Source organism: Cebus imitator, unplaced genomic scaffold (assembly GCF_001604975.1).
Source record: "Cebus imitator isolate Cc_AM_T3 unplaced genomic scaffold, Cebus_imitator-1.0 Scaffold27, whole genome shotgun sequence".
In the NCBI taxonomy this organism is placed as follows: domain Eukaryota; kingdom Metazoa; phylum Chordata; class Mammalia; order Primates; family Cebidae; genus Cebus; species Cebus imitator.
The window spans coordinates 9,364,117-9,377,183 of record NW_016107342.1 but is presented as its reverse complement, the minus strand read 5'-3'; the positions used below and the strand labels follow the sequence as shown (position 1 = coordinate 9,377,183).

Genomic DNA, 13,067 nt, shown 5'->3' with positions numbered 1-13,067 from the left:
AAAAAAAAAAAAAAAAAAAAAAAAGAAATTAGGTTAAATGTTTATAATTAAAATTGAAGTCATCTCAGCAAAGAGAAAAATTATAGATTATTTCATCAGTAAAAATAATAAGTGCATGAATCAATGCACAAATCTATAATATTTAATTTTTTCCGTCAACTCATAATTTTAATTAATTTTTACTTATTTACTTGAACTATGTAATACCTTTCCACATTTTTCTTTCTTCTGATAGATCTTGTAACGAACCTTCAAAGCAATCAAGAATGGTCTGTCATGCATGTCTTTTGACAAGTATCTAAATCTTGTATGTCTCCAAGTTCTATTTTACCAGTACTGTGAAGAGCGTATGAAAGTGAGTCACAGGGAAATTTCAGTTGCCTAAATCAGTTCAATCTGACTCAACATGGTCAACTCTTTTCTAGGATAATTTATTTATAATGCTCTTAATTTTCAAAATTTAGATTCAGAGCCGTAATCCATCTCTTAGTTTATTTTGCTCAAGAGCTGGTAGGCATGTCTCCATCATACACTTGACTTTTTGTGTAGATGCCCTGGATTTGTCTAGCAGCCTCAGATTCCCCTATTGCCAATGCCATTCTAACATTCTGGAGAAGTAAACATTACTAAGCTGTCACTTTGTAAGACGCTTTTTAGCTATTTTAGAAAGTACGAGAAAAATTGTTGAATACATTTTCTCTTTTACTAACCTTTCTACTGCTGATCCTCTACTTTAGAAATATATGTTTTTATATTCTACAGAAGAGTTGGTCTCACATTTGATCTCCAGCTACCACCTTTTCAGATAAGTAACATCAGTTCTCTGTCATTCATGATATGACTCAGCCAGATTGTACTACTGACCACGTCTGTCAAGAATGTAACATATTCTCTCCCTTTGCCTGGTTAGGGAATGGCAGTTAACTCTGCAACTGTTCTTGAATACTTGTGTCTAGTTGACAAGTTCTTACTCGTAACTTTCCCCACTAACATATTTTCCCTCTGTGATTCCAAAATATTAGTTATACCCTCTCTTCATGGTATGTAAAACATTGCATTAGGATAGTTTGTGTGTATATGTACTATGTACTTCCCTGAACAAATTAAAAACACATTCTAAGATGAAGAATGAAGGATTTTATTATTATTATTATTATTATTATTATTATTATTTGCCTTGATGCCTCCAATGCCAAGTTGACCTGGTTTCTGTATGGAGTTTGGATATACACGTTGGTTGTCATGAAAATTTCCTTATATATTGATTAGATTGTGGATTTAATGACTATTCAGTTCCATAGATGGCATTGCATTCCCCCCTGAAAAATTCATATGTTGAAGACATGATCAGCAATGGGATGGTATTTGGAGATGGGACTTAATTAGGTTTATGAGGGTCATGAAGGTGGGAACCTCATAATGGGATTAATGGCTCTATGAGGAGGCATCAGAGAGCTTGCTCCTTTCCTCTCTTATTGCCCGCCATGGAGTTGCCCATACAGGATAAAGGTGGCTGCCTGCAAGTCAGAAAGAAGGCCATTACCAGAGCCCAACTATACTGCCCCCTGATCTCAAACTTCAACAGTTCAGAAATGCTGAAATGTTTAAACACATATCTGTGTTTTAAATTACCTAGTCTGTGGCATTTTATTATGGCCGTGTACCCCCACATTTTTCCCTAAAAATCTTCTAGTATTTTAATAACTAAAGCTGCTGTCAGGAAATATACCAAATTCTGGGTAGCCAATGAAACTCTACTGTTTTTTTCAATTGTGTAATTGAAACGATTCATATCTATCTTTAATTTGTCTAATTTATTTCCCCCACTTTTATAGATTTTCCTGCTATAAACCTTTACTTGTGTATAAAATATAATGGGGATGCCAATATGGATTCAACCATTAATGGTTTTGGCATCAATATCGTACGGGGGGGGGGGCGGTTCACAGTTGGAGAAAAGATTAGTCTAAATTTCTCTCCTGTTACCTGTAAGGAAGTCAGTGGGAGTTTACTGGGTGGTCCAGTGTTATTTCCACTTGGAGAGAAAATTATTCTTATCTTCTATGGACAATTACCTTATGCCCGAAAAATGAGAGTTGATTTACCTTCACCATATTCACTTTGTAGCACTGAAGATGTTATTAGTGGTCATAAAATGACTTAATTCTGTCTGTGCAGATTATTTAATTAAATGATCCTCGGAGCCAGAAATGCTGCAGGTTAACTATATGCTGTGTGAGAAAATATTTCTTTTTATTTGGTCTGTATTTATTGCCCTTTAAATTCAGTGAGGGTCTCTTTGCTCTCATGTTTCACACTTGGGTGAGTAGGAGGGAGTGGTCAACCCTCATTTGACTCTGAATGTTGGACTCAGCTCTTCACATACAACTGGTCTCTTTCCAAAATACAGAGATCATTTACTTTGTATTTTAAAATACAGACTTTTTCTCCTTCCTCTCCCAGTTATTTAAAATATTTTTCTTACTTTTCCCTAGCGATATCACAGGTTTAAGTAAATGTCTTCCTAAAAACATTGGGAAATAATCATCCAGGAAAAGGGGCAATCCCTAGAGCTATGAAATAGATCCCACACAGGAAGTAGACATGATACCTTGTTAATCACCTCAGCTGTGCCTGGAGTGAGTGGGGGGAACAGGTGGAGTCATCAGGTGTTAGGATTTCCTGTTTGAATCCCAGATGGGTGTTTCTTCAGATTCACTCTGCCTGGCCTGTGAGTGTTATCCAATGAAAAATTCTTGCCTAGCATATAATACAATACTTGCCTTACCTTTGTTATCAAAACTGATTAAACAAACAACAAAAACATGAAGAGCAGAGGGAAAGAATGTTGATTAGATTATAAATAGACTTCCTATTTAAGAAATAATTGAACATTTATGTTTGACATATAAGAGGTCATATTCATAGGATACTAGAGAAGAAATGTGGACTGTGTTCATTCAAAATTCTGACCAGTCTTTTGAAATTATATTTATTCATTTGTTAGGCATTTTGGGATCTGGAGAAACAATCAATGAACTTATCTCAATGGCTTATACAAAAAGATGAAAAGTGATCACATGGAAGAAAATTCCAATGAATGAAAGAAGGAACAGCCTTAGCCCATGCCTGAAAAAGGCAATACGCTACCAGAAGACTGATAGTCTTATTTAATATGGTTCAGTAGCTAAAAATACCATGTTCTGGAGCTAAATAGTGTGGGTTGAAAAATCAATCCCTACCTAATATGTAATATTGTCAAATCACTTATGCTTTCTTTAAACTGAGGTTTACTAATTAAAATATGTTGATTTTACTATTAATTACATTATAGAATTGTGGGGATGATAATGTTAATATTAATAATGCTCTTAATGTAGTATCTGGCACAAACCGAAACCCATTCCCCCTTGAAGTTCCAGATGATGTTGCTTTTAAAGATGAGTATAAATCTTTGAGATGTTGCATTACCTACCTATTGCTGCTTAACAAACATCTCACATTGTTATATAAATGTTAACTGTTTTATGTAACAATGCCTTGTTTTTTCTTACATATGTGTTAGTAGGGTTGGGTTTCTGCTTCTCTCTGCTGGGCTTCATTGGGACCTTCTGGACTCCTACATATGTCTGTGATTAGCTGTTTTGTAGTATGGGGGCTGGTTGGTCTAGGGAGTTGTTGGCATGGATAAGTTGACCCTGTCCTGCCTGATGTCTCATCCCCCATATGCTATTTCAGGCTTGATCTGATAGGGCAGGCTTCCAAGGGAGTAAGTGGAAATGTACAATATTAACAATTCTTTAGTCCTTTGCTTATATGAAGCCTGCTAACATTCTTTTGACTAAAACAAATCACATGTCTATGTGTGGTTGATGTAATAGGCAAATAGACAGCAACTCTTTTAAGAGGAATTGCAAAGATACAGAGGAAAGTGTATGAATAAAGGAATAGGTAAGTATTCAGGTCATCAAGTCTATCCATTTACCACAGCTATACTCAATACCTAGGATTATGTTTAAAAAAAAGCAATTCATTGAACTGGTTCAATACTGTCCTCCAATACCTCTCAAATTTGATTTTACTTCCCAGCCATGAACATGCATTTATAAACTCTGTTAGGTTCAGAATCTTGAGAAGAAACAAAATAGAGAACAAAGGAAAAATGTATGAGGGATTGGTAGGAGCTGTAAAACAAAATAGTTTTTTAATCTTGTTCAGAAGCAAAGTGGTGGAATTATCTAGCAAAAAACAATTTCTCTCATATCACTTTTACACAACACCCTAATAATATATATACCAGAATCAGTAAACCTAATAAAAACATAACAGTCACTTAGTCATTTACCAAGACGACCTCTTCACATTATCCCACCTCGTTAAAATTTTCATTATTGCTTTTAATAGTACCTTTGTGATTTAAAAATGAGTCTAACTTCTGGTATCTCACATGGTAAGAGGGCCACAATACTGTACTTGGTTTACCAATTACACGAATAAGAGAATAAATAGAAGTATGCATGAATGGTTTTGTGGGATTCTGGAATGGTTTTTTAAGTCATTTATTTTTGGGTTTATTCTGCTATAATATTTCTGATTTAAAACTCCAGGAGGCTGTGGTATTTCTGGGTATTGTTAAGATGGTTTACATTTAGTTTTGGTCTTTTTACACAAACTTTTACTCACAGTTTCTTGCTTTATTTTACTTTTATTTTTTAAATTTTATATTTATTTGATTATTATGGTTTCACTCTCTAATTACACCTTTTCCAATTATGCCCAAACTAACATTTATCCCTCCCTTCTCTGGAGTGCATCAAACTCTACCATATTGACTGTGAGGCACCATCTACTTGCACAGAAACAAGGGGAATCTGTTGGATTCTCTTCGAGCTGCACCTACAAACATATTGAGCAAGGTCGTTTAGCAGCAGGTTTCAGCCTTTAACTCTCCCATTCAGAAGCAATAACACCACATTTTGAAGATAAAGGGTTTAATTTCCAAAGGCTTTCATGATTCCCAGTCTTCTTGGCTATGGATTTACATGAGACCCCCCTTATGACTTAGAACATAACTTTCAACAAAACCAAAGTGTAGAAGAATAAAACGTTTAAAGATAAAAATAGGCAAAGATATATGTATGTGAATGTACATATACCTTCACATATATGGTTTTGGGAGAAGAGAGGAGATGTTAGGATAACATTGAAGTTTATTAAAATCCTCATTTTGAATTAGTGCCAAACTCATTGGTTGGAATTATAATTACCGTTGTTACCTGTTGTAAGAGAAAAACAATCTGGAAAAAGTGCGGGTTCAGTAACTAAATTGGAATTTTGTTCCCTTGGCTTCCCAGTACTTAAACTTAGAGAAGCAAGAGTCTGCTTTTAAAGCTATTGTTCCAAATGGAATCTTTTCTGTTCTCATAAGAGTGTCTATTTTTACTATACTACTGTTTTTATTGCAATGCACTCACATTTTGTACTCTATAACATAGATTTTGCCCATTGAAAAATAAAAGAAAATATTCTCATTCTAGGCTCAGCTAGAATGTGTTTAGCGATTGTATCCAAACCTGGCACACACTTAGCACTAACAGTTTCCTTTTTTCATCTGAATTCTCCTGGGAGAAACGTAAATGGCAATGGCTACAGCAGCAGTTGGAGCTAATGTACTGATGACTGCGGGAACGTTACAACAGAGAGCCCCTCAGCTAGAACATTCCATTTATTCAAAGGCCATTTCTGGAGAAAAATGGACATTTCAGGGAAGACAATTATTAGATAGAAACTGTATTATAGCCACTGTAAAAACAAAGAAGAAAATATGCTAGTTAAATGATGTGTCTTTCCTTCAGAAAAGTTGATACAGATATATTGATATGTGTGTATGTGCATGTATTTGTGTATGTATGGATATTTACAAAGAGCACATGTAGACATATGTTGAAAATTAATACATTTCTATACATAGGTATTCTCTGTGAGTCTTTTTCCTCATCTGTAAAATAAAGGAAATTGAAAGTATCTATCCAAATTAATTGTGTAAATTAAATGCATTAATACCTGAATCTGAGAAACTAACCATTGAATAGTGCCTATCAATGTCTGACATATAGTAAGTGCTCAATAAATATTTGCTGTTACAGTTTTCATTATTAATATCACTATATTTAAATATGTTTGGAAATTGTACGATAAACAAAATTAACATCAGATTTGCAATTTTATAATTAACAATTTTGTAATCTTTAAAGTGCTAATTCACTTTATTTAAAACAGGATTAGCAAGGCACGGTGGTTCACGCCTGTAATCCCAACACTTTGGAGACTGTGGTGGGTGAATCATGAGGTCAGGAATTCAAGACCAGCCTAGCCAATATGGTGAAGCCCCATCTCTACTAAAAATACAAAAAATTAGCTGGGTTTGGTGGCAGACACCTGTAATCCTAGCTACTTGGGAGTCTGAGGCAGGAGAATCACTTGAACACGGGAGGCAGAGGTAGCAGTGAGCCGAGATAATACCACTGCACTCCAGCCTGGGTGGCAGTGCGAGACTCTGTTTTAAAAAACAAAAACAAAAACAAAACAAAACAAAAAACAGGATTTGGTAAGTAAGACCTACAGAAAATTAATCCACGTCTTGGAAAACATATAAGGGAAGGTTTTATTCCCCATGATATAGCAACAATAATAATATCTAGATCATTATGATGTTTTTGTTCTGCTTTTTGTTAATTCATAATTATATTTTAGAGATATGGGAAAAAATATTTTGACTAATTTTGAATGATTTTACACCAGATACTATAAAGCTACCATCATTCTCATAAGTTCATCAAGAAATTAATTATAAAATTGACTACTTTATGATTGTTGCTTCACCCATTTAAAAAATGGCATTTTGATAATAGTAAAGAATATCAAAAGTTTTTCTGGATGTCAGTTGAATACTAGTGACACCAACAATAAAAAAAAAAGAGAGGGCTCACTAATTACTGGGAATGAAAAGACAGCTAAGAGGGCTGTTATCCAGAAGAAATCAACCAAGAAAGATTTGGGATTTATCGTTTCATAGACTAGTAATATAAAGGGAGCTGATCAGAAAGTAGGCTGGAAGAATTATGTAGCAGATCTTTAGAAGATCAACATTTCCTCAGAATAAACATGTTCCAGGGATCTGTATGAAAGATAATGTCACAAAAAAAGGCTAATCTTCAAATTGTACAGTAACTATTTTTATTTACTCAAAGACACATTTTTAATAATCAAGTAATAATTTAACACAGTAAAATAAAACAAATTTGTATTTACCTGAGTATCTTTTCCTTGAAATGTATGCCTATAAAAAATATCTTCAATTTGTCTGAATATCCTTCCAGAGATTAACAAAGTTTAAATTTTTCTATTATACACAGACCTAGTATTATCATACTCAAAATAATAGATGAGTTGGAAAACAAACAAACCTGTAGCTATGATATGCATATGTTCTTGCCTGTACTTAGAGCTCCCTTCAGCATGTTGCAGTTATCTTTCTTCTTTCCCTACCTTCACATTGTAGACACTATTTCTCTATGAGAGAAAGGCTCATCTCTTACATGTGAATAGAAAATAAACAGGAAATATGATTTCATTTTCTTCTAGATTTACTTGGAAGTGTGTTCTAGTCACTATGGCTGCATAATAAACTATCCTAAAATATAGTGGTCTAAGACAACCACTTATGCTCTCGGTCAGAAATTGTAAAGGGCAGAGCAGGAATGGCTGTTTCTCTCTACTGCAAGATGTCTGAAGCCTTAGCAGGAAAACTGGTAGACTTGTTGCTGGAGGAGTCATCTAAAGGCTCTCTGTCTTAGTCATATGGCTGATGGGTGGTCCATGCTAGCTGTCACTTAATGGGCTCATTTCTTCGCTGTATGGGAGTCTCTTGGTGTGTGCTAATTTGAGTTCCTAGGATGAGTATCCTGGAGAGAGGTAGCAAGGGAAAAGCCAGATTGCCCTTGAGAACCTATCGTTGGAGGTCTTGTGGCATCACTTGCACAGCATTCTATTGTGTTAACCTCAAAGCCCTGACAAATTTCAAAAGCAGGGGAAATGGATTTGACTTTTTTGATAGAGGAGTGGCAAGGTTCTAGAAAAGCATGTTGGACTGAAAATATCCCTGTGGCCATTTTTGAGAAATATTATCTGCCAGTGAGAAATTAGATATTTAGAAAGAATGTGACAGTGGATAATTCTTTATATGCAATGTCAGATTCTTACTGTTTATTTAGCTAGGGCCCAAGCAAGTCCCTCCTTCTTATACACATATAATTCAACAAACATTATGCTACATAATTTAGGAAATACAAATAACTCATTATTTAAGAATGCAAAAAACGTGTGTATAGGTACAATACAAAATGTTGAATTTTGGTGAGGTTGGGAGAGAGAAAGATTACTATGTCAGAAAATCTGGAAGAAGTTTTACCTTGATATGAATCTTGATGTGTAAGTAAGGTTTATTGAGTAGAGGGAAGAAAGAATATCTCTGTTAAAGAAAAGACCTTGAGGAATGGTTGCAAGGTGAGAAAAAAGTTATATTGAGATAATTCATTGGTCTAATATAAGTGAAGAGGAAATGGTTACAAGGTGGCATGATAAGGGTAGTGAAAAAAAACAGCTAGAAGATTTGGATTGGATCATGGAGGCTGTCACTGTCTAGGGGCAAGGGAGCATTTCAAAATTAGTTTTGAGAAGGAAAATGACAATCAGAATTATGCTGTAGGAATGATCCTTTTCTAGAACTACATAGCTAGAGAAGTCAAAGGAAGTGACAGGGAGGCAATTGGGAAAATATCTTCTAACATATAGCAAAGAGTAGTAAGATCCTGGGTTAGAACAGATCCAGAGGTTAGCAAAAAAGTTTCAATGTAAGGGATTTCCCAAGATAGAAATGACTGGACAGAATGTATAAGTTTTGGCAAATCATTGGGTATTAAATATAGTGAAGAGACATCTCCCTATTTTAAAACCAGGAACACCTGGAGGCTGATGAGAGCAGTAACAGTTAAAACATGAGCACACATGAATGGATTTGGAGGTGTTTTTAGGTATGCGGGGGTAATGACAAGTTTACAGTATCAGTGCATAGTTTCCAGAAGGATAGGTGAAAATGTAGAGCTTAGAAAAGTCTGAATTACAGGTGAAATAATATTAAGCAATCACAGTCATGAACAAAACCACATGGTAGAAGAGAAAAAAAAAAAAAAAACAGAGAAAGTGTTCACAGCTGAATCTTACCGAACTCATTGAGTGGTATGAAAGAAGAGAAATAGAAGCCAGCAAACAGGCAGCCAAGAGGAGATCCAGGAACCACACAGAAAAAAAGAAAGAAGAGCACCTTTTCAACATTGAAGGAATTAATGGTGCCAGCTGTCGGAGATTAGCCTCTATGAGAATGGAGAATGGCTCATACAATTTTACGCAGCACTTCAACATCAGTGGTCCTTATCCAGGAATGATTTTGTAACTCCCCCTGGAACATGTGGCAATCTCTGGAGACAGTTTTAATTCTTATAACTGGGGGTGTCACTGGTAGTGAGTGGATAGAGGTAAGCATCCACAAAGCACAGGAAACATCCACAACAAAACATCATCTGCCTAAAGATTTTAATGGTGCCATGGTAGAGAAATTCTTCTCCAACTTCTGTTGAGTACAGTTGAATGTAAAAGTAAGATTTCCATAGTTTTTCAAATTCTGTATCACTTTTCAAAATTAGAAAGGGCGGTTCCTCAGAATGCCACAATTTTTACAGTACCTCATAATTTAAAAAATAGGCTCAAGACTCATTTTTCCTTTTTAGACTAAGTAGTAGCAACAGATCCTATATGTTTCCAACAGTAAATGTCAAGTCTACTTAAGAAACATGAACTGGCTCTATTTACCTTGTCTAATTCAATATGGATTTTCCAATGTGCAGCTTGAAAGCTGGCCTGCTGTAGATTTGTATGTTACAGGTTAATATTCATTTTAAAAGCATTAAAAATTACTGAAATTAAATACATCTTAAAACCTGTTTGCGAAGGTCTATGAATGAAATATACAGAATTTAGCAAAATTTGTATTTGTTTGCAACTTTGCTCTCTAAGGAAGTTATATTTTTAGAATAGCAGGAAAAAAAAGATATTTGTGGGAAAAAATTCATTGTGGGAGAATCTGACATCCTGATAATAGTGATATTTTTACCCAAATGCATACCTTAAAAACAATTTCTAACAGGTGTGGTGCTTCTCTCAATAGGGACCAATGTTTAAAGGAAAAATACCACTTGTTCCATCTTCACATGAAACAAACTTCTTAAATTTACTACCTACACAATCAAATATCTTTCAGAGGATGTTGATTTATTTATGTAAAAAGCAAGATAGTACAAAGCGGCATTGGGGAATTATTTCCCTTCTGCCCTGGGCCTTTGAATCACAGGCTACATCATGCTGCTCAGCTGTTGACTCTGGACAGAGTCCAGGACAGCACAGTACTGTGGAAGATGCCAGAAAGATACACCTCCCTACAGCAAATGAAGTAAGAATTATCTTCTCTACAAACTCCAGAGGATAGCAGAATGATTTGTATTGCTGTTGATATGCAGAACATTCATCTTTAATTTTTGGTGTCGGTCAGAGGCACTTTTAGTTCACAAGATGGCATATTGCTCTCCTAGGAAGTAAAAGGAGGAAAGCTCTTAGAGAATGCTAGTACCCGTGTTTGCTGTCTGAACCCTAACATATTTAAGCACACAGTGATGACTTCATCAATCAGCATTGCTGACTTGTCCTTGCTGAGAGGGTCAAGGATGATAATAAAAGAAAACCAAAATTAATTGATTTTAGCAAGGCAGTTGGCATGCCAGAAGTAAACCACTATTCTGCCTGTTCTTTTAGGAGCTTCTTGCTAGTTGAGACTATCCAGGTAATAAAATCAGTGTGCTCCTCGTTTTCTGTGGTGAGAGCAGCAGCATGCTTCCATTTCCAGAACTTGCTCACGGTTTTGACAGCCAGTGCAGTTGTTGTTTGCTGTATTCACTTCCTAGGGCTAGGGAGGTTGCCAGGTATTGCAGCTGTGCAGAAGTACGGAGGCTCATTTTACAGAAGAGACTTCTCATGGAATTCCGTAGAAATTTCATAATGGAGAAATGCTTGGCACTTTGGGAAGAAGAATTTGTTTTAAATTTTTTTGGCAGAGCTCCTCCATGACAATAAAGTCCTCAGAAAGCCTACTAGGGCTCAAGTCATTCCAGAGCCCAGTCCTTTGAAAGGTAATCATAGCCATTTTACTAAGATGTACACTTTTTCCCAGTTTGGGCGATCTAACCAGTAACGGTGAATTTGTTGTTCAGCTCACTTTAATGAAGTCCAATGAATAGTAAAATATCCAATTACTGGTTTGCAAGTAAATTCAATTAGCTACTGGTTTACAAGTAAATTCAAGGAGTCGACCAACCATGGTGAACCATGCTAGATTCATTTATGAAGGATGAATTATGCATTAAGTTTGGACCATAAATAGTATAAAGTTAAGTATAATATAAAGAGAGATGTTTTGGGAAGTATTTATAAAAATTAGTTATATAAACACTAAGCCAGAATAGAATAATAGTAGATAAAGCAGTTCTATTTCTGGTGATTATGGGGCCATATGAAGATTGAAATTGAAGACAGTTTTGTGATAAGAAAAGCAACAATGTAGAATGAATCTCTCCTGGAGTTTTGGGATCTGGTTCACCTTTTTGGGGCTTACCACTCTTTATGATCTTTGTTAGCTATAACATTAGAAAAAATATCCTTCTGTATGTGAAACATTTTTATGCCCTCAGTAAGATCTCAGGATCACAGCATACAAGGGAGTGGGTCTATACAGTCATGTAGCATATGTGGGTTCCATAAATGACAGTGAATCAAGCTCTTATTAATTTTTTTGTCATAGAGCAAGAACAAAATGAACAAGCTCGTGTTCAATAAAGCTTTCACCATTATTGTTCATTACTTAATTAATTTCTATGATAACTCCTATTCATATACTCCTCCTCATTCCCCAATCTCAAGCAAATTTAAAAAAAGGAATTTTCTTTTTTGAGATGAAATTGATTATTCATACATGTATAAATTATACATCAGATAACATATATAGCCATAGTCTTACTTTCCAAATCCTTAAGACACCTATATATTAAAAGGCATTTGTAATATTTGCTTTTATTATTAAATAATTTATAATATAAAATATTAACATTATTATTGAGTTGTATTCTAGAAACTTCAAGTACCCACATTGAAGGGATCCCTAATGGGAAGAAATCTGGGAGAGACAGTATCAATGATAGATTCCTGAAGTCCACTTTAAAGCCAGGAGCCTTACTCTCTTCTACAGTACGCAACATTCCCTAATGGCCAAAGAGGTTACAATCCAAAAATCTAAGTGGTGGTTTGGGATTTAAAAATCATTTTCTCTTTTATAATATTGATGTATTATTAGGATCTACTATCTTCTATGCCCAACATTGGGAATGTAAGGGTAAGTTAGATACAATTCTTGCCCTCAAGGAATTTATGATCATCTCAGGGAGGTAGAAACATCAGCAGGTAGATAATATTTTATTTATCAGAATCCTCAGAGTAATAGGGAAGGCAGGCCAGCCTGGAAGGACAACCTCCAGAAGAGTGGTCAGAGTGGTCAGAGTGGTAAAATAACCTGTCCTTGTCCTCCAGTATTTATATGTTCACAAATCGGGTGGGGCACATAGTAGGAAGGTAGGCTATAGAAGGAACTGAGGTAGAAGAGCTCAATATGAGGTTGGAGACTGAGGGAGTCCGTACAATGTGTTTTTCTTTGGAGCTCCTTATACCTTCAGAAAGGTCCTAAGCTTACGGGAGGCTAAGTATGCTTGAATTTCTACTGGAAGACATGAATCTGTGAGGCTACATTTGGAAGCTGGGTGTGACACACATGGAATGATGCCCCCTGCAGGGGGCTATGGAATGGAGCAGAACCTCTGGTAGGGAAACAGGATCTATTAAGGTACCATGTG

The 13,067-nt window shown here is 35.5% G+C and overlaps 1 pseudogene; it reads right to left on the bottom strand.

Annotated features, from left to right (window-relative positions):
* The window catches only part of LOC108300403, a 32,863-nt pseudogene extending 32,581 nt beyond the window's left edge, over nucleotides 1-282 (bottom strand).
* Between the last annotated feature and the right edge of the window lie 12,785 nt (nucleotides 283-13,067).